This window comes from Polypterus senegalus, unplaced genomic scaffold, assembly GCF_016835505.1.
Source record: "Polypterus senegalus isolate Bchr_013 unplaced genomic scaffold, ASM1683550v1 scaffold_3613, whole genome shotgun sequence".
In the NCBI taxonomy this organism is placed as follows: domain Eukaryota; kingdom Metazoa; phylum Chordata; class Cladistia; order Polypteriformes; family Polypteridae; genus Polypterus; species Polypterus senegalus.
The window spans coordinates 1-21,104 of record NW_024378096.1 but is presented as its reverse complement, the minus strand read 5'-3'; the positions used below and the strand labels follow the sequence as shown (position 1 = coordinate 21,104).

The window sequence follows — 21,104 nt, the reverse complement described above, 5'->3', positions numbered from 1 at the left end:
TTGAAGCAATCCCCCAGTGGCATAAAGGGGCAACCCGGAGCGGTCCCAACCTCCCCAGCACCGGCGCCTGGGGCCCCGGCTTAGGCTCCCGTCCGAAACCCAGGAGGTTTTTCCGGCCCCGGGGCGCCCCTTTTTGCCTTTGCCTCCTGCCCCCTTTTTCCCCGCCTGCCGCCTGCTTTCTTTTGGGCGGCTTTTTCCCAGCACCCCGACCCCTCCCCTCCTGTTTTTTTCCCAGCCAAGCCCAGCGGGGGCTTTTAAAAACGGGGCACCGGGGGTTGCAGTGAAACCCTAATCAAGGTGGTGAGGTGGGTTTAACCAACATCCCCCGGGCACAGGGGCCCGCAGCTGGCTCCCGCCCCAGGAAAAAAGGCCCAAGGGATCCAAAAGGGCCCAAAGGGGGCCGAAGGACCGGGGACGGCGGGGGAAAACCCTCCCCCCCCCGGCGATGAAGGGGGAAGTGGGAGGAGGGCCCCGGCTTACCTATACCCTGGCAGGGAGATACCATGATCACAAAGGTGGTTCCCCCAGGGAGGTATCCATTGCACCCGGGGGCGCCCCGGTTTAAAACCTCGCTAAAATTTTTGGGTGGGGGGGGACTGCGTTGGCTCTCCCGATACCCCTGAAAAAAAAAGACTAAAACGGGGCAACTTATGGGGGTTGGGGGAGACAGGGGCCTGTGGAATCGCTCTGGAGCTTTAAGAATAAATAAAAAACCAAAAAACAACCCCCCCAAAACTGTTTCTTTCCCTTTATTTATTTTTTTTAAAACCCCCCCCCTAGAAAAATTATTAAAAAAATATTAAATTTAAATTTCAATAATGTATGTATTTTTCTTAAGGGCCCCCCCAAAAAAATAAAAAAATAAATAAAAAAATTTTTATTATTTTTTGGGGTCTTTACTGTTTGCCGCTTTCCTTGCTGCCAAGGCCAGCCGGAAAGGTGGGGAGGGAAAAAAAAAAGAATGAAAAGGGCCCCCGGCAAAAACAAAAGCTTACAGCACTCGGGATTCCCAGTCAGGGGGCCCCCCTTTTTTCTCCCTATGCAACTTTAAGCCCCCTTTTTTGAACGAAAGTATGTTTTTTTTTTTTCCCCTTCCCCCGTCTGTCTTCATTTTTTTTTTTTTTTTCCCTTCTTTTTAAATTTTGGGTTCTTTTGAATTAGAATTCGTTGTCCTTTGCATCCCCCTTTTGCCCGGTCTCCTCGCTTACCCCTTTAAGACCCCCGTTACCCCTTTCCCCCTCCCATGGAGGGTGGATGGATGGGTACATGATAACAGATGGGTCCCCAGCTCTTGGCGGGAGCCTGCAACTTTACAAAAGGGGCATCGTCCAGAAGGCCCAGCAACCTCATTGTCACGCGCAATCCCACAGTGGCATGGGCCTAAACGTGAATATCGGCAAGTTCTTAGCAGCCTTTGTCGATTTTCACAAAAGCATTGACTCAGTTGTTCGAGCTTCCTGTGGAGTTCCTAGACTTATGGGATTCCCCTGAATTTTGCTGGATATCATGCAGCCAGTACACTTTACTGTAGGGGTGGGAACAGAACCTCTGTGTTTTTCCCAGTTGATTCTGTGGTTCGTCAGGGGTGTTCTTGCTCCTACTTTGTTCAGTGCTTGTATGGACTGGGTGTTGTGCAGGGTCAGGGGGTTTAGCGGCTGTGGGGCATCTGTTGGAGAAAAGATTCATGAATATGAACTTTCTGATGATGCTGTGATTGTCCTTTGGGGTCAAAGGGTCATCAGGGTGCTCAAGGACTGAGTGAGAGTCTGAGTGTCTGGGCTGTGAGTGTCCTGGATGAAAACCAACAGCGGCCTTTAATGACCTCTTGGGGACAGATATCAGCAGTGTGTCTGTTTGCGGAGAGTGTGTTGACCTTGTTGGTGGTTTGCCCTTGGGTGACATTCATGTCCCTGGTGACTCTTCCTATGAAGTCAGTAGACAGATGGGAGAGCTTTGGGTTCATGAGGTCACTGGAAAGGGGTGTATCCTCCAATATTTTACCCAAAAAACAAGGGCCAAGTCTTAAGTCCCCGGTGCTTCCTTTCTTGCTTTTATGTTTTGGGAACATGGGTGCTCCCAGGCCTGAGATGAAGACTGGACTCTTTGTACTTTCCCTTAGGAGGGAACCCTTGGGTACCTGGTTTTACTTTGTGTTCCTCATGGAGTCGTTGGGAAATGGAAGGAAAACCACTAGGAAGAATAAAGGTTGTCAAATGTTGTGAAAGTATTGGGGTTAAGAATCAGAGAGGATGGAGTGGGAAAAAAAGGGGGAAAAGAAAACCAAAAAAAAAAAAGCAGGATTTTGGGGGTTTAAACAACTTATCAATGAAGGGGAAGATATTCTGATGAAGGCAGTTACAACCCCAAAAACTATCGTATTTAGAAAATTTTTCCACCAAGAAAAAGTAAGAAGATTATAAGAAAGTGTTTTGTGTTCTTATAGGGTTCATAAGGGAAAAAATTGAAGAAGAAGGTGAAAATGGAGGAAAGAGGTTCAAATAGAAGGGGTTGACTTTAGACACACAGCAACTGTTGTTAATATGACATTAAGTAAAAGGAAGTTAAGCGGATATGATCAGATATCTGCTAGGAACAGAAATTCAAAAAGCAAAAGAGCCCAATTAAATAAGGAAATCCGGTGCCATCTGCAGGGCAAAGTGGCAGGAACTTAAACTGACATGGGAAAAAACATAGAGGGATTAAAATATTAAGGGGTCCATTTTGGAGGGAGAAGGAGGGAAGAAGGGCTGGAAGGAGATGGAAGAAAAGTTATACAAGCTCACAAGTCTCTGGAGACTAGGAGACTAACATATGAGGGCAAATTTTGCTAATTAAGTCAATAATTTTGCCCAGGCTTTTTTCTGGCAACAGTTTTTTTGGCAAAATATATTCTAAGGAAAATCGAAAGACAATTTTTATTTTTTGGGAGGTCTAAGATGAGAAGGTCATAGACGAAAGTAAAGAAACAAAAGGAGAGGGGAAAGGTTTTCTGGACTTAGGATCTGTTAGATTGAAATACACGGCCGTTTACATATCATCCTTTGAAGGCGGAAAGGGGGGGGCAGCGGTTACCAGGTACATGATGGGTGGTCATCTAAGAAGGTTTGGGCTTTAAAACCCAGAACAGAAACCATATGAGTTTAGATTACCCAAACTATACAGGAGGTTTGATGGACAATAAAAGGGATTGTGGGCTTCAGCAGGGATGAAAAGGACTTGTGGAGGAGGTGGAAGAATTAGTGGAAAAAGTAAGGAAAGGGGTGGGAAGCGTACTTTACGGGGAAATCTAGGAGGAATCAACGATGGGGATTTGGGGGGAAAGTTCCAAATAATCAAGTAGCAGATATAGCCTGGCTGGCACCATGAAGCACTAGAACCAACCTGGCTTTAAGAAAAAGAAAAATTTACAAGGGCCAAAGTCCCAGGGACGTTAAAAAGAAAAAAAATAAGTCAGATGGACGCAATTGGGACTGCCCACAGTGGCAAGGGTATGGAAGGAAGTAAGGCAGAGACACATAGTAGACATCAAGCTGGAGGGAACTTGGTGGTGTTTGGGAGGTCAGGGGAAAAGAGGTGTGGAAAGATTGGGACGAATAACGTGATAAAAAGTATTGTGGAAGGCAAGGTGTGCATACACAAATAAACGGTTTTTTCCCAACAGAGAAATAATTGGAATGATCAGAGAAAACCTCTCGTTTTATGAGGAAAACATCTCAACTTTGGGAAACCCTCTTTCTAAGCGACAGCCTATGTTTTTATTTTTCTCTCCTTCCCTGTCTGTCTTCATTTTTTTTTTTTGCCATTCTTTTAAATTTGAATGTCACGTTGTCCTTCATGCTGATCCCTTCTGTCGCTCCCCGGCTCTCGCCACCCATTTAAGACCCCCCTGTTCCCCTTCCCCCTCATGGATGGATGGATGGATAGAAAGACAGATGATCTCGTCCAGCTCTTCAGGGGGAGCCTGCAATTTTAAAAAGGGGATCGTCCAAAAAGGGGACCAGCAGCCTCGTGTCCTTTCCAACCTGCAATCCACAGTGGCATCAAAGGGGGGGCAAGACGGCCAAGTCTCGACGTGTCCCAGGCTGCCCCAGATCCTCGGCTGCCAAAAAGCCCAGCTTCATGGGTGGAAGGAGGAAAAAGCGGGGCGAAGGGCGACTCCTGCGGCGAAAGGAAAGCTTAGGGACTCGTATTCCCAGGCGGTTTCTCCCATCCAAGTACAAACCCAGGCCCGATCTTTAGCTTCGAGATGGGAGAGATAGGTGTTCAGAGTGGTATGGCATAACGAGGCTGCTCGTTTTCTCCCCCAAATAGGCAACCGTGGAAGCCCTCTTTTCTAAACGACAACCCTATGTTTTTTTTTTTTTCTCCTTCCTGTCTGTCTTCATTTTTTTTTTTTTTTTTTGACCATTCTTTTGAAATTTTTTAAATTTATGTTTTTGAATTAGAATTCGTTGTCCTTCATACTGATCCCCCTTTTTGGGCTCTCAGCTCCCAGCCACCCATTTAAGACTCCTGTTACCCCTTCCACCTCATGGATGGATGGATTGATGGATGGATGGATGGATGGATAGATGACAAAAGATTCTCCAGCTCATCAGGAGGGAGCCTGCAACTTACAAAGGGGGGGATCTTCCAGAAAGAACCAGCAACCTCGTATCCTTGCTAGCGTAATCCCACAGTGGTCAAAGGGAGGCACACCGGCTCAAGTCTGAGCGTGTACCAGCGCTGCCCCAGATCACTTTTGCGGCCTCGGGGAGGTCTTCCGAGGTGCTCTGCTCCTGTGCGGCCCACGCCGAGGCTTCTTCCTCTCGGTCTCCGGGCCAGGGTTCGCCTTCCTCTTCGCAGCTTTTCCTCCTGCCTCCCTGTCTGCCGCCTCCCGCCTGTCTTTGCTGTTAGGCTGTTTCTCTTTCAGCATCCGCCCAGTCTACCCCTCCTGTTTCCCAGCCAAAGCTCCAGCGATGGGTGGCGGGTTACAAGGCGAGGTGAACCTTGGGGTTCTAGTGAAACCTGTCTAATCAAGGTGGTGAGGTGTGAACCCAACATCAGGTACGGTGCACCACGGCTCCTGGGCAGAAAGCTAGCTCCCGCATTGCGCGGCCTCCGGGGCCCAAGCCCCAGGATCCGGGAACCCGGGAGGGGCGGGCCCCGGGACTGTGCTGGAAAACCCCCGCCGCCCCGTGTAACGGGAGTGGGAGGATGGCGCCGGCTGGCACAACCACGCCCGGCAGGAGATACCATGATCACTGGTGGTTCTCCCGGGGCGAGGCTCATCATTGCCTGGTGTTTGACCTCGATTCCCAAATGCGGAACTCGGCTGCATAATTTGTGGTAGTGGGGACTGGTTCGCTTTCCCTGATAGTCCTGGTTCAAAACAGACTGAAACATGCGTTCAACTTATGGAAGTGGTGTTGTAGGAAGCAGGGCCTGTGGACAACGCTCTGGGGCTTTAAGCAATAAATAAAAGAAGTTCCAAAATTCAATCAATCAATCTGTCTGTCTGTCCATTTATTTATTTATTTTAAGGACCCCAATAGAAAATTATAATAAAATAATATTAATTTAAATTAACTAATCAATGTATGTATTTATCTTAAAGGGCCCCCACACACATAATAAAATAATAATATAAAAATTTCATTATTTTTAGTGCCTCTTTACTGATTTTAAGCCCTTTCCTTGCTGCCAGAGCCCCGCTTCTGCACAGGTGGAAGGAGGAAAAGAGAGGTGAAGGGCGACTCCTGCTGGCAGAAAGGCAAAAGCTTACAGCACTCGTATTTCCCAGTAAACAGGGCTGCCCTTTTCTCCCCAAAATATGCAATTTTGGGAAGCCCTTTTTTCTGAGCGACAGCCATTATGTTTTTTTCCTCCTTCCCCTGTCTGTTTTTCATTTTTTTTGCCATTCTTTTAAAATTTTTTAAATTTTTTTGAATTAGAATATCGTTGTCCTTCATGCTGATCCCTTCTGGGGCTCTCTCGCTTTTCCCCCTTTAAGACCCCTGTTACCGTTCCACCTCATGGAGATGGATGGATGGATGGATGGATACATAGATAGACAGATGATCTGTCCAGCTCTTGAGCGGGAGCCTGCAACTTTAAAAGGGGGGGCATCGTCCAAAAAGGACCAGCAACCTCGTGTCCTTGCTACGTGCAATCCCACAGTGGCATGGGCAAAGCGTGAATGTCGCAAAGTTTTTTAGCAGCCGCCCGATTTTCCAAACTTTAAACTCAGTTGTTCGAGCTTCCCTGTGGGAGTTCCGAGACAGTGGGATTCCTAAGTTGCTGGATATCATGGCCAGCCCGACACTGGTACTGTGAGTGGTGTGGAACAGAACCTCTGTGTTTTCCCAGTTGATTCGTGGTTCGTCGGGGGTGTGTTCTTGCTCCTACTTTGTTCAGTGCTTTATGGACTGGTTTGTCAGGGTCATGGGGTTCAGCGCTGTGGGGATCTTGGAGAAGAAAGATTCATGAATATTGACTTTGCTGATGATGCTGTGATTGTCGTGGGTCAATGGAGGCTCTGATCAAAGGTGCTCAGAGACTGGTGAGGAGTCTGAGTGTCTGGGCTTGTGAGTGTCCTGGATGAAAACCAACAGCCAGGCCTTTAATGACCTCTTGGGGACAGATATCAGCAGTGTGTCTGTTTGCGGAGGTGTTTGACCTTGTTGAGGGGTTTTCACCTTGGGGTGACATTCATGTCCCTGGTGACTCTTCCTATGAAGTCAGTAGACAGATGGAGGCTTGGTGGTTCATGAGGTCACTGGAAAGGTGTGTTAAGCGCTCCCAATATCTCTGCAAAGAACGAAGGGCCAAGTCTTTAGAGTCCCGGTGCTTCCTTCTTGCTTTTATGTTTGGGACATGGATGCTCCCCAGTGACCTGAGATGAGGGCTGGACTCCTTTTACTGTGCCCCTTGAGAATCCTTGGTACCGCTGGTTTTACTTTTTGTTCCTCATGGAATCCGTTGGGGAAATGGAAGGAAAAACCACTAGGAAGAAAAAGGGTTTTCAAAATGTTTGAAATTGGGTTAAGGGAAAGCAGAGGATGGAGTGGAAAGAAATGGGGAAAAAAAGTAACAAAGAAAAAGCAGGATTTTGGAGGTTAACGAACTTATCAATAGAAGGGAAGATATTGCTAGAAGGCAGTTACAATCCCAAAACATGTATTTAGCAAATTGTTTTTTCCACCAAAGAAAAATAGTAAGAAGAATTAAAAGAAAGTTTTTTGTGTTCTTATAGGGTTCATAATGTGAAAAATTGGCAAGAAGGAAGGTAATAAAAATGGAGGAAAAGGGGTTTCCCGAATATAGAAAGGGAGTTGACTTTAAGAACACACAACTGTTTTTAAATATGACTTTAAAAGTAAAATTGGGAAGTTAAGCGGATATGATCAGATATCTCTAGGAACAAATTCAAAAGCAAAAGAGCCCAATTAAATAAGGAAACCCAAATGCCATCTGGGGGCAAGTGGCAGGAGGACTTTAAACTGATGAAAATACATAGAGGCGGTTAAAATGTAGGATCCATTTTGGAAAGGGAAGGAGGAAGAGACTGGAAGGAGATGGAAAGAAAAATTATACAAGCTCCAAGTCTCTGGAGGACTAGGAGACCCAACATATGAGGGCAAAATTTTGCTAATTAAGTCAATAATTTTGCCCAGGCTCTTTTCTGGCAAGTTTTTCGGACAAAATATATTCTAAGGAAAATCGAAAGACAATGTTTTTATTTTTTGGGAGGTCTACAGATGAGAAGGTCTAAGACAGAAGTAAAGAAACAAAAAGGAAAGGGGAGAAAGGTTTTCTGGACTTAGGATCTTTTAAGATTGAAATAAAGGCGTTTACATATCCTTGTTACAGAAACGGAAAGGGAGGGCAGCGGTTTAGCAGTACATGATGGGTGGTCATCTAAGAAGGTTTGGGCTTTATAAACCAGAAAAAGAAACCATAGGGTTTTAGATTCCCAAACATACAGGAGGTTGATGGACTGTATCAAAGATTGTGGGCTTCGGGATGAAAAGGACTTGTGGAGGGGGGAAAGAATTAGGGGAAAAAAGTAAAAAAAGGGAGGCCAGTAAACAAGGGGAAATCTAGAAAAATCAAAACGATAGGGGAAAGTTTTGGGGGAAATTTTTCCAAATAATCAAGTAGCAGATATACCGGGCCCCCCATGAAGCACTAGAAACCAACGGCAAGTAAAAGAAAAATTTAAAGGGCCTAAATGTCCCAGGGACGGATGTAAAAAAAAAAAAAATAAGTCAGTATGGACATAAAGTGGGTACATGGCAAGGATATGGAAGGAAAAAGGCAGAGACACATAGTGACTTTTAAAACTGGATAGGTTTGGGGGGTGTTTGGGAGGTCAGGGGAAAAAAAGAGGTGGGGGAAAAAAGATTGGGACCAATAAACGGTAAAAAATTTTGGAAGGCAAGGTGTGCACAAATAAACAAAAGTTTTTTCCCCAACAGAAAAAAATTGGGGTGATGAAAACCTTTTTATGGAAAAAATTTTAAAAAGCCCCTTTTCTAAGCAGCCCCATTTTTTATTTTTTTTTCCTTCCCCCGTCTTGCTTTTTTTTTTTTCCATTCTTTTTTAAAATTTAATTCGGTCCTTCATCTGATCCCCCCTTTTTTCCCTCCGCCTCGCCACCCATTTGCCCCTGTTCCCTTCCTCCTCATGGATGGATGGATGGATGAAAGACAGAGGATCCTTCCGCTCTTCGGGGGGGCCCCCAACTTTAAAAGGGGGGCATCGCCAGAAAGGACCAAGCCTCTTTTTTTCCCAAGAAACCACATGGGATAAAAGGGAGGAAAGCACCCCGTCTCAAGGGTTCCCGGGGCCCCCAGATCCCCCCTCCAAAGCCCAGTTTCTATCGGGTGGAAGGAGGAAAAAAAAAAGGGCAGGCGAGGGCGACTCCTCCCGCAAAAAGGCAAAACCGGCCCCGGGTTTTAGGCGGCCCCCCATCCAAAAACTAACCAGCCCGACTCGTTATTTCGAGACCCGGACATCGGGGCTTTCAAGTGGTAGGGCAAAACGGGGCTCTCGTTTTCTCCCAAATAAACTGTGGAAGCCCCTTTCAAAAACCACCCCTATTTTTTTTTTTTTCCTTCCCCTGTCTGTTTTCTTTTTTTTTTTTTTAATTCCCATTCTTTTGAAATTTTAATTTTTCTTTTGTTTGAATGTCGTTGTCCTTCATACTGATCCCTTCTTCGGCTCTCTGCCTCGCCACCCATTTAAGACCCCCCACCGTTCCACCTCATGGATGGATGGATTGATGGATGGATGGAGGGATGGATAATGAACAGAGGTCTTCCAGCTCATCAGCGGGAGCCTGCAACTTTAAAAAAGGGGACTTCCAGAAAGAACCAGCAACCCGTATCCTTGCAAAGTCAATCCCACAGTGGCATAAAAGGGAGGGCAAGCACCGGGTCAAGTCTCAACGTGCCCCGCGCTGCCCCAGATCACTGGGGGGCCCCGGCGCAGGTCTTTCCCGGGGGGCTCTGCTCCGGGCAGCCCCCGCCGGGGCTTTTTTCCTCCGGTCTCCCGGGCGCGGGGTCGCCTTCCTTTCGCGCTTGCCTCCTGCCTCCTGTCCCGCCTGCCGCCTTCTTTGCTGTTGGGGGGTGTTTCCTTTTAGCATCCCCCCAGTCCTACCCCCCCTGTTTTTCTTCCCGCCAAAGCTGGATGGGTGGCTGGTTTTCATAAAAGGGGAAAGGGGCACCTTGGGGTTTTCTAGTGAAACCTGTCAATCAAGGTGGTGAGGGGTTTAACCCCCCCCATCCGGGTCACGGTGCACACGGGCGTCTGGGCGCATGCCCCCGCCTGCGCGCTCCGGGCCAAAAAAGCCCGAAGGACCCCGAAGAACCCCGAAGGGGGCCCAAGGACGAGGCTGTGCGGGGGAAAACCCCCCGCCGCCGGCGGTCCCGAGGGGGGGGGGGATGGCCCGGGGGGCTGTACAACTCAATTCCGGGGGAATCATGATCACTGGTGGTTCTCCCAGGGCGAGGCTCATCCATTGCCTCCGGGTGTTTTGCCCCCCGCGTTTTCCCCCAAATGGGGGAAACCCGCATTTTGTGGTAGTGGGGCTGGTTCCCTTCCCCTGATAGCCCCTGGTTCAAAACAGACTAAAAAACATGCGTTTCAACTTATGGAATTCTTGGGCGATTGTGAAGGGAGCCTGGAGACAACGCTCTGGGGCTTTAAGCAAATAAAAATTTCCCAAAAAATTAATCTCAATCTTGTCTGTCCATTTATTTATTTTTTTTGGACCCCCCCAATAAAAAAATTAAAAAAAAATAATATTAATTTAAATTAACTAATCAATTATGTAATTTTGGGGCCCCCCACACACATAATAAAATTAATATAAATAATCACATTTTTTTTATGCCTCTTTACTGATTTTAAGCCCTTTCCCTTTCTGCCAAAAGGCCCCCTTTTCACGGGTGGAAGGAGGAAAGAAAAAAACGAGGTGAAGGGCGACTCCTCTGGCAGAAAGGCAAAAACTTACACCTCTTTCCCCGTAAACGGGGTGCCTTTTCCCCCTGCAACTTTGGGAAACCTCTTTTTTGAAGACAGCCATTTTTTTTTTTTTTTTTCCCCCCTTCCCCTGTCTGTCTTCATTTTTTTTTTTTTCCCTTCTTTTTAAATTTTTGGAATGTCTTTTTAATTAAAGCTTGTCCCTTCATTATCCCCTTCTTCCCTCCGCTCTGCCACCCCTTTAAGACCCCCTGTTACCCCCTTTCCCCCTCTGGCGGATGGGGAAAAGGTGGATGGATACATAGATGAACAGATAGATCTCGTAGCTCTTCAGGCGGGGCCTGAACACAAAGGGGCATGGGGAAAGGACCAGCAACCCCGTGTCCCGCTAACGTAAAAACCCACAGTGGCATGGGAACGGAATACCGAAAGTTTCTTAGCAGCCTTTTGTTTTTTTACGCTTGACTCAGTTGTTGAGCTTCCTTGGGTTCCGAGACTTTGGGGTTCCCCCAAAATTGCTGGATATCATGGGGTTCCTAATGGTACTGTATGGTGTGGGGAACGAACCTCTTGTTTTTTCCCCGTTATTTTTGGGTTTGTCAGGGGTGTTTCTTGCTCCTACTTTGTTCAGTGCTTGTATGGACTGGGTGTTGTGCAGGGTCGGGGTTAAAGGGCTGTGGGGCATCTGTTGGAGAAGAAAGATTCATGAATATTGACTTTGCTGATGATGCTGTGATTTGGTGGAGTCAATGGAGGCTCTGATCAGGGTGCTCAAGAGACTGGGGGAGGAGTCTGAGTGTCTGGGCCCTTTAGTGTCCTGGGTGAAAACCAACAGCCAGGCCTTTAATGACCTCTTGGGCACAGATATCCCGCAGTGTGTCTGTTTGCGGAGGTGTGTTGACCTTGTTGGGGTGGTTTACTTACCTTGGCAGTGACATTCATGTCCCTGGTGACTCTTCCTATGAAGTCAGTAACAGATGGGGAGAGCTTGGTGGTTCATGAGGTCACTGGAAAGGGTGTGTGGCTCCCAATATCTCTCAAAAGAACGAAGGGCCAAGTCTTGGGGTCCTGGTGCCCTTTCTTGCTATATGTTTGTGAGACATGGATGCTCCCAGTGACCTGAGATGAAGGCTGGGCTCCTTTGGGACTGTGCCCCTTGAGAATCCTTGGTACCGCTGGTTTTTCTTTGTGTTCCTCATGGAACGTTGGGGGAAAAGGAAGGAAAACCACTAGGAAGAATAAGGTTGTCAAATGTTGTGAAAGTATTGGGGTTAAAAATACAAAAGAGGATTTGGGGTGGAAAGAAATGGGGGAAAAAAAAATAAAACAAAAAGCAGGATTTTGGGGGTTAACAACTTATCAATAGAAGGGGAAAATATTTTGATGAAGGCAATTACAATCCCCAAAAATATCGTATTTAGCAAATGTGTTTTTCACCAAAGAATAGTAAGAAGAATTATAAGAAAGTGTTTTGTGTTCTTATAGGGTTCAAAAAGTAGAAAAATTGGAAAGAAGGAAGGAAATGAAAATGGAAAAGGGGTTCCCAATATAAAAGGGGGTTGACAAACACCCAACTGTTTTAATATGACATTAAGAAAAATTTGGGGAAGTTAGGGATTGATCAGATATCTCAGGGAACAAATTAAAAAAAAAAAAGAGCCCAATTAAATGGAAATCTATCTGGGGGGCAAGTGGGGAGGATTTTTTGAATGAAAATACATAGGGGGGCGGTTAAAATTTAGGGATCCTTTTTGGAAGGAGGGGGGAAAGAGACTGGAAGGAGATGGAAAAAGTTATACAAGCTCACAAGTTCTGGAGGACTAGGAACTAAATATGGGGGAAAAATTTTTTTGAAAATAATTTTGCCCAGGCTTTTTTCCCAAGCATTTTTTTTGGAAAAAATATATTCAAGGAAAATCAAAAGACAATGTTTTTTTTTTTTTGGGGGTCTACAGGGGAAAAAATTAAAAACAGAAAGTAAAAAAACAAAAAAAAAAGGGGGGAGAAAGGTTTTTCGGGACAGGATCTTGGGGGAAAAATACCCCCCTTTTTAATATCCTTTTACAGGCGGAAAAGGGGGGGCAGCGGTTAGCCAGGACATGATGGTGGTCATCTAAAAAGGTTTGGGCTTTTAAAACCAGAACAAGAAACCATATGAGTTTAGATTCCCCAAACTATACAGGAGGTTGTGGACGTATAAAAGATTGTGGCCGGGATGAAAAAGGACTTTGGAGGGGGGGAAAAAGAATTAGTGGAAAAAAAAAGGAAGTGAAGATAAACATTACTGGGAAATCTAGAGAGGAATCTAAACTGAAAGGGGAAAAAATTTGGGGGAAAATTTCCAAATAATCAAGTAGAATTATGGGTGGCCATGAAACTAGAAAAAACCATTTTAAATAAAAGAAAGAATTTACAAGGGCCTTGTCCCCGGGACGGGGTTAAAAAAAAAAAATAAGCGTATGGATCAATTGGGACGCCCCCCAGTGGGAAAAGGGTATGGAAGGAAGTAAGGCAGGAAAAATTAGTAGACATCAAGCTTGAAAAGACTTGGTGGGTTTTTGGGCCAGGGAAAGGGGGGAAGAAAGTTTGGGGCCAATAACTGATAAAAAAATATTGTGGAAGGCAAGGGTATAAAAAATAAAAGAAAGTTTTTCCCCAAAAGAAAAAAGGAATGGGAAAGAAAACCTGTTTTTTGGAAAACATTCCAACTTTGGAAGCCCTCTTTTCTAAACGACAGCCCCAGTTTTTTTTTTTCCCTCCTTCCCGTCTGTTTTTTTTTTTTTTTTTTTTTTTTTCCATTCTTTTTAAATTTTAATGATTTTCCTTCATGCTGCCCCCTTCCCAGTTTCGCTTGTCCCCATTTAAGACCCCCTTTCCCCGCCCTCCTCTGGATGGATGGATGGATAAAAAGACAGATAGATCCCCCCACTCTTCGGGGGGCCTGAAATTTTAAAAAGGGGGGCTCGTCCAAAAAGGACCAGCGCCTCTTTCCTTTTCCCACCTCAAAACCCCAAGTGGCATAAAAGGGAGGCAGCCCCGGGCTCAAGTCCCCCGGGGCCAGGGCTCCCCCAGATCACTGGCTGAAAAAAGCCCAGCTTCAAATCGGGTGGAAGGAGGAAAAAAAAAAAGGAGGCGGGCACCCTGCTGGCGAAGGAAAAAGTTTCCACGGATTTCCCAGGGGGTTCCCATCCAAGTATCCGAGCCCGACTCGTTAGCTTCCGGTCGGCGAGATGGGGGTTCAAGTGGTAGGGCCCCAAAGGGGGGCTTTTCTCTCCCCAAATAAACTGTAACCCCTCTTTCTAAACCAACCCTATTTTTTTTTTTTTTTTCCCTTCCCTTTTCTTTTTTTTTTTTTTTTTTAATTGCCATTCTTTTTGAAATTTTAAGTTATTCTTTGTTAGAATGCTTTTCCTTCATACGTCCCCCCCGGCTCTCGTTTCCCCCACCCTTTTAAAAGACCCCCCTTTTGTTCCACCTCTGGATGGGTGGATTATGGATGGATGGATGGAGGGATAGATGAAGAAGTCTTCCAGCCATGGGGGAGCCTGAAACACAAAGGGGCATTTTAAAAGAACCAGAAACCCCATCCTTGAAACCAATCCACAGTGGCATAAAAGGGGGGCAAGCCCCGGGCTCAAGTCCACGTGTACGGCGCTGCCCCAGATCACTCGGCGGCCTCGGGCCGGTCTTCCGGGGGTGCTCGCTGCCGGGCCCACCCCGGGGGCTTTTTCCCTTTCCCGGGGGGGGGGGCCTTTCCCTCTTTTTAGTTTTCCCCCCTGCCTCCGCTCCCCCCCGCCTGCTTTGCTGTTGGGGCGGTTTTTCCTTTCACACCCCGATCCTACCCTCCGTTTCTCTTCCAGCCAATAAGCCCCAGCGATGGGTGGCTGGTTTCAAAAGGGCCCGGGGTGCACCTTGGGGTTGCTGTAAAACCTGTCTAATCAAGGTGGTGGGTGGCCCCCAACACCCCGGGTCACGGTCCCCGGGCGCTGGGCGAAAACGCTCCCCCATGGGGGCCCCCCGGGGCCAAAAAGCCGGGACCCCGGAAGCCGGGGGGGGGGACCGGGACTTGCGGGGGAAAAACCCCCCCGCCGGCGTGAAGCCGGTGGGAGGAGGGCCCGGGGGAAACTCTCCTGGCAGGAGATACCATGATCATTTTGGGGTTCTCCCAGGCGACTCATCCATTACCCCGGTTTGGGCCCCCGTTTTCCCCAAATGGGGGAAACCCGCTCAAAATTTTGGGGTGTGGGGACGCTTGCTTCCCTATCCTGGTTCAAAAAAAAACGAAAATCGTTTAACTTAGGGAAAGTGGTGCTTGGTTTGAAGCAGGGCCTGTGGCCGTGGGGGAGCTTTAAGCAATAAATAAAAAAGTTAAAAATTCAATCAATCAATCTTTGTCCCATTTATTTATTTTTTTTTGGCCCCCCCAAAAAAAAAATTATAATAAAAAAAATTTTAAATTTTAAATTAACTAATCAATGTATTTTTATCTTAAGGCCCCCCCACACACATAAAAAAAATAAAAATAAAATAATCTTTCTTTTTTTTTAGTGCCTCTTTACTGATTTTAACCCGTTTTCCCTTGCCCCAAGACCCCACTTTGAAAAGGTGGAAGGGGAAAAGAAAAGCATGGGGGACTCCTGCTGGCAAAAAGGAAAAAAACACAGCACTCGGTTTTCCCCCAAAACGGGGCTGCCCCCTTTTTCTCCCAAATTGAAAGAAGCCCTTTTTTTAAACGACACCCCATGTTTTTTTTTTTTTCCCCTTTTCTCTTCTTTTTTTTTTTCCATTTTTTTGAAATTTTTCGGAATGTCTTTTGAATTAAAATTCGTTTCCTTCATGCTGATCCCCTTGCCGGTTCCCTCGCCCCCCATTTAAGACCCCCTGTTACCCGTTCCACCTCAGGGGCGGATGGATGATGGATGGATGGATACATAGATAAAATAGACCCTTTCCCACTGTGGGGGCCTGCAACTTTAAAGGGGCTCCCCCAGAAGGACCAAACCTGTTTGCGGCAATCCCACAGGGATGGGGAAAACGGAATTGGCAAAGTTTTTGCTTTGTCATTTTCAAAAACCCTTCGACCATTGTTGAGCCCCTGGGGGGAGTTCCAAAACAGGGGGACCCCCCAAGTTGCTGGTTTCTGGCCAGCCCGTACCGGTTGTAGTGGTGTGGAGACAGAACCTTGTTTTTTTTCCCATTATTCTGGGCGCGGGGGTGTTTTCGCCCTCTTTTTTAGTGCTTGTATGGACTGGGTGTTTTAGGGGCAGGGGGTTCAGCGCTGGGGGCTCTTTTGGAGAAAAAAAAGTTATGAATTTGCCTGATGACTGTGATTGTCGTGGAGTCAATGGGGCTCTATCAGGTGCCAAGGACTGGTGAGATCTAGTGTCGGGTTTTGAGTTCCTGGGTGAAAACCAACAGCCGGCCTTTTTAAACCCCTTGGCTGAAAATCAGCAGTGTGTCGTTTCGGAGGTGTGTTGCCCTTTTTGGTGGTTTCCTTGCAGTGCATTCTGTCCCTGGTGACTCTTCCCATGAAGTCAGTGACAGATGGGGAGCGGGGTTCATGGGTCACTGGAAAGGGGGGGTGTGGGCCCCAATATCTCTGCAAAAAAACGAACAAGTCTTTAAGTCCTGGGCTTCCTTTTTTCTATTTTGTGAGCGGTGCTCCCCCGTGACCGAGATGAAGCTGGACTCCCTTTTGGGATTTTGCCCTTGGGGAAACCTTGGGTACCCTTTGGTTTTACTTTGTGTTCCTCTGGAATCCTTGGGGGAAATGGAAGGGAAAACACTAGGAAGAATAAGGTTGTCAAATGTTGGAAAGTATTGGGGTTAAGAATACAAAAGGATGGGTGGAAAAAATGGGGAAAAAAAAATAACCAAAAAAAAAAAAAACAGGTTTTGGAGGTTAACGAATTTCAATAGAAGGAAGATATTGCTGATGAAGGCAGTTACAATCCCAAAACTATCGTATTTACTGTTTTTCCACCAAAAGAAAAATAAGAAAATTATAAGAAAGTGTTTTTTGTTCTTATAGGGGTTTATAATGTGAAAAAAATTTGGGAAAAAGGGAAGAAAATGGAGGGAAAAAGGTTCAATATAGAAAAAGGAGTTACAAAACACACAGCAACTGTTTTAATGGCATTAAGAAAAGGAAGTTAGCGGATATGATCAGATATCTTTGGAACAGAAAATTTAAAAAAAAGAGCCCAATTAAAAAGGGGAAACGAGGGCCCTCTGCGGGCAATGGAGGGGACTTTCACGCAAAAAAAATACATAGAGGGGGGGTTAAAATATTAGGGTCCATTTTTTGGGGGGGGAAAAGGGGGGAAAAAGAGACTGGAAGGGGGGAAAGAAAATTACAAGTCCCGTCTCTGGAGGACTGGGGGACCTTTTCTTGAGGGGAAAAATTTTCTAATTAAGTCAATAATTTTTATCTTTCTGGGAAACAGTTTTTTTGGGCAAATAATTCTAAGGAAAAAACGAAAAAACAATGTTTTTTTTTTTTGGGGGGTCACAGATGGAAGGTCCAAGACAGAAAGTAAAAAACAAAAAAAAGGGAAAGGGGGGGAAAGGTTTTCTGGGCTTGGATCTTTTTAAGTTGAAATACCGGCCTTTACATATCCTTTTGAGCGGAAAGGGGGGCCGGTTTGGGAAAATGATGGGTGGTCATCTAAAAAGGGTTTGGGCTTTATAAAACGAACAAAAAACCATATGAGTTTAGATTACCCAAACTTACAGGAGGTTGATGGACTTTTCAAAGATTGTGGGTTCCCCGGATAAAGGACTTTTGGGGGGGGTGGAAAAATTATGGAAAAAAATAAGGGGGAATGAGGCGGGAAAAATTCTGGGGAAAACTAGAGAGGAATCTAAACTATATGGGGGAAAATTTGGGAAATTTAAATAATCAAGTAGCAATATACCCGGCGGCCCATGAAGCACTGAAAAACCGGGTTTAAGTAAAAGAAAAAATTTACAAGGGCCTAAATGCCCAGGGCGGGTTAAAAAAAAAAAAAATAAGTCGTATGGACATCAATGTGGGGCCCCCACAGTGGCAAGGATAGGGGGAAATAAAAAGAAATAGTAGACATCAAGCTGGAAGAGACTTGGTGGTGTTTTGGGGGGTCAGGGAAAAAAGAGGGGGGAAAAAAGATTGGGACCAATAAAAAGGTAAAAAATATTGTGAAGGGGGGTGGGCCCCCAAATAAACAGGTTTTTTTCCCCAAAAAAAATAATTGGAATGATGGGGAAAACCCCGTTTTTTGGGAAAAAATCTCAACTTTGGAAGCCCTCTTTTTTTAAACGACAGCCCTATGTTTTTTTTTTTTTTCTCCTTCCCTGTCTGTCTTTTTTTCCATTCTTTTAAATTTGAATGGTGTCCTTCACGCCCCCTTCTTGGCTCTCCCTCGCCCCCCATTTAAGACCCCTTTTCCCCCGTTCCCCTCATGGATGGATGGATGGATAGAAAGACAGATAGATCCGTCCAGTTTTCCCCAGGGGGAGCCTGCAATTTTAAAAGGGGGGGCACGTCCAGAAAGGACCAGCAGCCTGTGTCCCCAATCAATCCACAGGGGGTGGGAGGCAAGCACGGCTCAAGTCCTGTCCCCGGGGCTGGACCTGGGCTGAAAAGCCCAGCTTTGGGGTGGAAGGAGAAAAGAAAAGGGGAAAGAAGGCGCTCCTGCTGGCAGAAAAGGAAAAGTTTAGGGCACCGGTATTCCCAGGGTCTCCCAAAATTTTAACGCCCCCACTCTGTTAGTTTCAGTCGGACGGTAAAGTTTCAAGTGGTTGGGGGCCGGGGGGCGCCGTTTTTTCTCCCCAAATAGGAAATTTGGGGAAGCCCTTTTTCTAACGAAGCCCTTTTTTTTTTTTTTTTTCTCCTTCCCTTTTTTTTTTTTTTTTTTTTTTAATTCCCTTTCTTTTTAAATTTTGGTCTTTTGAATTAGAATTGGGTTGTCCTTCAACTGATCCCTTCTGTGGCTCTCTGCCTGCCCCCCATTTGGACCCCCCTTTACCCGCCCACCTTGGATGGATGATTGATGGATGGATGGATGGTGGATGAAGCAGAGGTCCTCCAGCCATAAGGCGGGAGCCTGCAACAAAAAGGGGCATCTTCCAGAAAGAACCAGAAACCCCGTTATCCTTGCTCTTAACCCCAGTGGCATCAAAGGGGGGAGGCCCAAGCACGGCCCAAAGGGTCCCCGGGCGGGGGCGGGTTTTGGGGCCCCGGGGCCCCCGGGGGGCCTTTTTCCTCGGCCAGGGGTCGCCTTCCTTTTTCCAGTTTTGCCTCCTGCCTCCTGTCTGCCGCCGCCTGTCTTTGTGTTGGGGGTGTTTCTTCCCCCCATCCCCACCTCCTGTTTCTCTTAGCCAATAAGCTCCAAGGGTGGCTGGTTTACAAGGGGTGCACCTTGGGGTTCTATGCCTGTTTAAACAAGGTGGTGAGGTGGTCAACCCAAAAATCGGTACGGGGACCCGGGCTGGGCCCCGCAGCTGGCTCCGATGGGGCCCAGGGCCAAAAGCCCCCAAAGGGTCCCCAAAAAGCCCGAAGGCCGGGGGCCCAGGACTTTCTGGGAAACCTCCCCCGCCCGGGGGATGGCCCAGGGGGTGGGGGATGGGCCGGGCTGACAACTCAATTTTCCCGGCGGGGAACCGTACTAAAATTTGGGTTTTCCCCCGGCGATCATCCATTCACTCGGGTGTTGACCCCCCCGATTTCCCAAACCGGGGCTACTGCATAATTTTGGTAGTGGGGGGCGGGTCCCCTGATAGTCCTGGTTCAAAAAAAGGGCTGAAAAAATGGTTCAACTTTTGGAAGTGGTGTTGGGGAGAACAGGAGCCTTTAGAAACGCTCTGGGAGCTTTAAGCAATAAATAAAGAAGTTCCAAAAAACAATCAATCAATCTGTCTGTCTGTCCATTTATTTTTTATTTTGGGGCCCCCATAATAAAAAATAATAAAAATAATATTTAAATTTTAAAATTTCAATCAAATGTATTTATTTAAGGGGCCCCCAAAATTTTAAAAAAATAATATAAATAATCATTCATTTTTTTATGCCTCTTTTCTGATTTTAAACCGCTTTCCTTGCTGCCAAGAGCCCAGCTTCTGAACGGGGGGAAGGGGAAAAAAAAAAGGCATGAAGGGGGGATCCCGCTGGGAGAAAAGGGAAAAAACTTACAGCATGTATTCGTGGGGCGCCCTTTTCTCCCCAAATATGCCTTTGGGAAACCCTCTTTTTTGACAATTTTTTTTTTTTTTTCCTCCCCCGTCTGTCTTCATTTTTTTTTTTTTCCATTCTTTTGAAAAAGGGGAAATTTTTTTTAATTAGAATTCGTTGTCCTTCATGCTACCCCCTTCTGTGGTCTCTCGCCTGCCACCCTTTTGACCCCCTGTTCCCCGTTCCACCTCAGGGGCGGATATGATGGATACATAGATGACAGATGATTCGCCAGCTCTTCGGGCGGGGCCTGCAATTTTAAAAGGGGGCATGCCCAGAAAGGCCCAGCAACCTCGTGTCCTTGCAAAGGGCAACCCACAGTGGCATGGGGAAGGGGAATATCGGAAAATTTTTCTTAGCAGCCTTTCCTTTTTTCACGCATTGACTCAGTTTTCAAAACTTCCTGTGGGAGTTCCGAGATTTAGGGGTTTCCCCCTGGTTGCTGGATATCTGGCCACCCCCACACTGGTACTGTGGTGGTGGGGAGACAAATCTGTTTTTTTCCCGTTGATTCTGTGGTTGCGGGGGTGTTTCTTCCCCCTACTTTGTTCAGTGCTTGTATGGACTGGGTGTTGTCAGGGTCGGGGGTTCAGGGGCTGGGGGGCATCTGTTGGAAAAGAAAGATTCTGAATATTGACTTTGCTGATGATGCTGTTTTTGTGGGAGTAAAGGGGGGCTCTGATCGGGGGTGCTCAAGAGATGAGCAGTCTGGTGTCGGGCTTTGGGTGTCCGGGATGAAAACCAACAGCCAGGCCTTTTGACCTCTTGGGAATTCAGCAGTGTGTCTGTTTCGGAATGTTTGACCTTGTTGGTGGTTTTTAACCTTGGGTGACATTCGTCCCCGGTGACTCTTCCTATGAAGTGTAGACAGATGGGGGGGGCGGTGGTTCATGAGGCACTGGAAAGGGGTGTGGCCCCCAATATCTCTAAAAAACAACAAGTCTTTAGAGGGCCCGGTGCTTCCTTTTTTGCTATATGTTTGGGAAAGGATGCTCCCCCCGGACCTGAGATGAAAACTGGGCTCCCCTTTGGGACTTGCCCCCTTGAGATCCTTGGTGTTTTTATCTTGGTAGGTAATATATATTGTCATGTCCCCTATTTTTTTTTTATGTAGCCTTAGAATACCAATCCAAAACCCCACCATGTTTAAATCCCCCCCCTTCTTCTCCCCCCCGCAATTTAAATTTAAAAACAAGCGGGTTGGGGATAAAAAAGAATTTTTTAAAAATTCAAAATTTTTGAAATTCCCAAAACCTGTTGGGATTTTTTTTTTAAAAAAAAAAAAAGAAAAGTTTAAAGGTTTAAACCATTTTTTAGGAAAAAAACAAAAAAATTTTGGGCCTTCTTTTAAACGGGGAAGGTTTAAACCCAAATAAATTTTACCAAATTTTGGTTTTCCTAAAAAAATTAATAAATAAAAAAACAAAAA

General features: G+C 46.3%; 4 pseudogenes; all 4 read left to right on the top strand.

The window, feature by feature from the left end:
* Window positions 1-478: 478 nt before the first annotated feature.
* Window positions 479-615, top strand: LOC120519544 (annotated as a pseudogene).
* A 4,598-nt stretch (window positions 616-5,213) lies between these two features.
* On the top strand, window positions 5,214-5,355 carry LOC120519541 (annotated as a pseudogene).
* Window positions 5,356-9,944: 4,589 nt separating this feature from the next.
* On the top strand, window positions 9,945-10,090 carry LOC120519543 (annotated as a pseudogene).
* A 4,499-nt stretch (window positions 10,091-14,589) lies between these two features.
* On the top strand, window positions 14,590-14,730 carry LOC120519545 (annotated as a pseudogene).
* The last annotated feature ends 6,374 nt before the right edge of the window (window positions 14,731-21,104 follow it).